This window comes from Sinocyclocheilus rhinocerous, unplaced genomic scaffold (genome assembly GCF_001515625.1).
Source record: "Sinocyclocheilus rhinocerous isolate Xijiao unplaced genomic scaffold, SAMN03320098_v1.1 scaffold831, whole genome shotgun sequence".
NCBI lineage: Eukaryota > Metazoa > Chordata > Actinopteri > Cypriniformes > Cyprinidae > Sinocyclocheilus > Sinocyclocheilus rhinocerous.
Window position 1 is genome coordinate 361,814 of NW_015641020.1, and position 4,118 is coordinate 365,931.

At 36.6% G+C, this 4,118-nt stretch overlaps 2 pseudogenes; one reads left to right on the plus strand and one right to left on the minus strand.

Annotated features, from left to right (window-relative positions):
• Nucleotides 1–1,194: 1,194 nt before the first annotated feature.
• LOC107753976 (uncharacterized) lies at nt 1,195–2,010 on the plus strand (annotated as a pseudogene).
• Nucleotides 2,011–2,908: 898 nt separating this feature from the next.
• Nucleotides 2,909–4,118, minus strand: part of LOC107753977 (butyrophilin subfamily 1 member A1-like) — a 2,397-nt pseudogene continuing 1,187 nt past the window's right edge.

Sequence of the window (4,118 nt, forward strand, 5' to 3'; positions counted from 1 at the left end):
GAATAGAAAAGGGTCCTGTCCAAACTATTGGTATAAAATTAGAAGCACACAATGTCATTATATGCTTAAACATTTTTACTACCTAATACTTTTGGCAATATAGTGTACAAGCCAACCTAGCTATTCAAAATTTCCAGCAGTATCCAACATTTCTCAATCATGATCTTACTCAGCTAAATGTGACTATTAGCTTAACAGCTGTATTCCTTGTTTGCTAGCTACCTATGCACATACAGCATACAATGTTAAAAATGTGCTACATTATGAACCTTAACCCAAAAACCTCTAGCTTAATACACTGTAGATAATTGTGACCCTGCCTGTGGAAACCCAGCTAAAGTTTTTTTTAAACCGGATGAGTAATTCACTCCTTGATTTGCTTAATAAAAGCCTCCTTTGAGATCGTTTTGTGGTAGATACATTTATAATTTCTATTACATTACTACTACTACTGTTACTACTAATAAAACAGATCTCTGGGGGCCCCAAAAGTGCGTGGGCCCTTAGAATCGTCCTAACTTCCCCCCCTTAGCGGCGCCCCTGGGTATAGGCTACATATTTGATTTGTTACTGAATGGAATGCATTTTGATCTCTCTCTCTATTTCAAACAAAGTGTAGTTCAATTTGTACTGGTATAGTAACTACTTCAAAGCAGAACAATGATTATCGCTGAGAACTTAAAGGGGTCATATGATGCTGCTAAAAAGAACATTATTTTGTGTATTTGGTGAAGAGCTTGTAACACTCCAAAGAGAAAGGAAAAATTGAAATCGCATCATATGACCCCTTTAAAGGACGATTTGGAGTTGATAATAAAGACTGTTATATTCAAGTCAAAAATTTTAATTTAATATTACTTTATTTTATTTAACCATGTTAATGATAAATTCATACATAAGTCATGAGGAAGGGTGGATCAGTTAAAAACATGGCTACATCAGTAGATAAGTTGTCCATAGTAAAAGAAAGGTCACAAGTGAACCATCATAAACGTCTCTGTAGTCTGTATCTTAGCAAATATCATTCCATTAGTAATAGCCTACATTAACAAATACTATAAAAAATTACCAAAGGTCTGTTGCTGTGTATATAAAGAAAGTATTAGAGGGTTTCACCTTACAGACTCATATAGTGAGGACAGAGAAAGAGATTTTAGAACATTTGAAGAGAAAACGAGAAAATCATCAGCAAGTATGTCGGCCATGCCTGAAGTTCCCAAGGAACCCTTTGTAAGCTGATTTATGTGTGAAGGTGAAACCTCCGGTGCTGAAGACCATCTTGAAGTGTGAAATCTCTATGTGTGCTCACTCAGCACCTGCAAACCCACCTGACCACTCCAGTGCTGCTGCAAACCCATCCCACTGACTAATCCTGTAGAATCAGGTTCCTCTATTCAAACGGCCAGCAAATGCTCAGCTCACGGCAAGCTGATGGTGTAGTAGACATCAGCTGCATAACATGAAGACGCTACAGACCGCCCATATAGAGCTGGTGGCAGTTGAGAGAAGAGTTAAAGGCACTGGCTCAGAGGCAGAACCAGGCTCAAGAGCTGGAAAAGTGGCAGAAAGACCAAAAGCAGACTCTGGAGAACTGTATTAGTCAGCTGATGAAGACTGGATCAGCCCTGAAGGATCTGGTCTTCACAAGTTTTCAGATTTCAGTGTCAGCCAGACTGGGCGCTCTTCAGACTGCCCAGCAAACTATCAGTTCGGCTCTAAAGGAAGAGGATCATTTCAACTTCTTGCAGAAATTTTGCAGTGTATACAAAACTGTAATGGAGGCTCGCATAGTGTATCTGAAACAGGGCTTGGAGTCAGAACCTGATCGCACTAAACGAATTGAAGACATCAGAAAGGATGGAGAACGTATCGGAGCAGGTGCACAAACTCCAGAGAAGGTTTCTTGCATTTGCTGATCCTGAGCTCTACTCAGTTATTCAGAATGAACAAAATCCAGTCTCAGAACTAACCTTTGACCCACAGATCCTAGGGCCTGAGATGACTGTCTAAAGACCTGAAAATGGTGTTTTATAATTTTTTTCAGACCGGAAACCCAACCCAAGCTTCTGCAGGGAATGCGGGAACTTTCCTCTAACTCACTGAGCAAGTGTCTTTCATGATTTAAAACAGTCCAGTTGCAAATGAACAAACTCTTTTTGACATTCTACTGTGACCTGGACAGATTTAAAAATTCACAGTTTTAATCATGGCTTTAATAAAGTTATACAGCATTTTCACAACAGATTATACTTATAAGACTTGTCAAGGAATTAAAAACATCACAGTGAATTCTATGCACTCTACATGCTTACAAAGAGTTGTATCATTTGAGAGGCAGTGTTGAAAACAAGCTCTCAGCAATTGAAATTAAATGAAAATGAAAATAAAATATAATGAAAACTGATTAAAAATTTTCCAATCTACAACACACACAACATCATACAAGACAATGGATATACTTATCTATTCTTTGCAAAGGCTATAGTAAAATCAAGTTCATGGGTTCGATTCCCAGTGAATGCAAGACCTGATAAAATGTATACCTCGAATGCAACGCTTTTGATAAATCATTTGCCAAACGTAACAAAAGTTTACTAAAAAAATAAATGTTAATTAAGAAGCAAATTTACTACAATATAATACAATTATTTTTTAAGTGAGTTCATTCATACATACATTGAAATTAACAGATGATCAGTGGGGCAGAGTATTTGTTTTTAATGTTTGTACATGGGTTTAGGAATGGATAGAGATCCTCAGTGAACTACTAATCAGTGAAAGAGTAGATATGAGACCTGGACTTCACATCATAAAAGGAGACCAGACCTTCTTCGTAATCCACAAACACACCCACCTTCTGAGGCTTCACTTGCAGGGAGAGAGAGAGACAGTGGGTCCAGCACAGGCACTATACTGGTTCCCATTTCTCAACCGCACTTTCCAGTAACCATTCTGAGGACTTGGTGTGATCTTCCCCTTTTCTGGCCACTCCTATATCCCAATCAGTTTTCCCCTTCACCTGCACCTCAAAATAAAACCTTCCCGAGGAGAATCCCTGCTTTCCCAGGACATTGCCGCATTTATCAAACCTCTCAGGGTTGTCTGGGACATTCTGTTTCTTTTCTCCACGTCGCACTTGTTTCCCATCATCAGACAAGATGAGATATTGATGAGCTGTATCTGGATCCAGTGTCACATCCGCTAATGAAAATGATTATATTTACATGACGTACATATTGAGAGCTGATACATGACTAATACTGATGCCAGCTCACAACAACAATAAAGGTCAAATGAATTAATAAAGGTATAAATAATATTTTCTTACTCACCTGCATATTTTCTTCTCTTTGTGATCTTTAAAAAAAGACATGTTTAAATGTTTTAATAGTGTTTAAAATGAATTTGGTCCAACATTGAAATTCAACAAATCACATTAAGATATAAGATAAGACAATGCATAGTTATTCTAGTCACAATTTCTAGCACAATTACTGTATTATAAGCAACAGTAAATTCCATGAATATACCACACATTTAGACGTTATTTCGAATGATTTTATGGAATAATGGTGGCCGATTAAAAACATAAGCTCACCTTTTTGAATCCTCCTGAAATGACGAACTGAAGAAATTTCACAATTCAATGAATAAGATAAATAAACATTATAATTGTGCAACAATTTCTTTCCGTTCAAATGCAACTACAAAATTAAGACTTTTCAAAAGACTAATTATTTTGCATCTAAATGAATCAATGAAAAACAGACATTACCTCTTCTTATGTAGACAAATGTAGAAACGGCAACTACAGTAATGATGCTGAGCACAACTGTAAGTGAAAGACTGATGTTCTCCAAATGTGAAACATTTTACCTGTAACAAAAACTTGATTAAATTATACACTCTCAGAAAAAAAGTACAAATCTGTCACTGGGGTACTCTAAGGTGCAAAAGCTAAAAAAGGTACATCTTTGTGCATTATTTACCCTTTAATGGCACATAATAGTACCTAAAATTACATATTAGTACTTTGAAAGTATACAGTAGTACTTTAAAATCACGTACTAGTACATACTAGTACCTTTTGAAAGGGTACCATTCTAATATATATATAT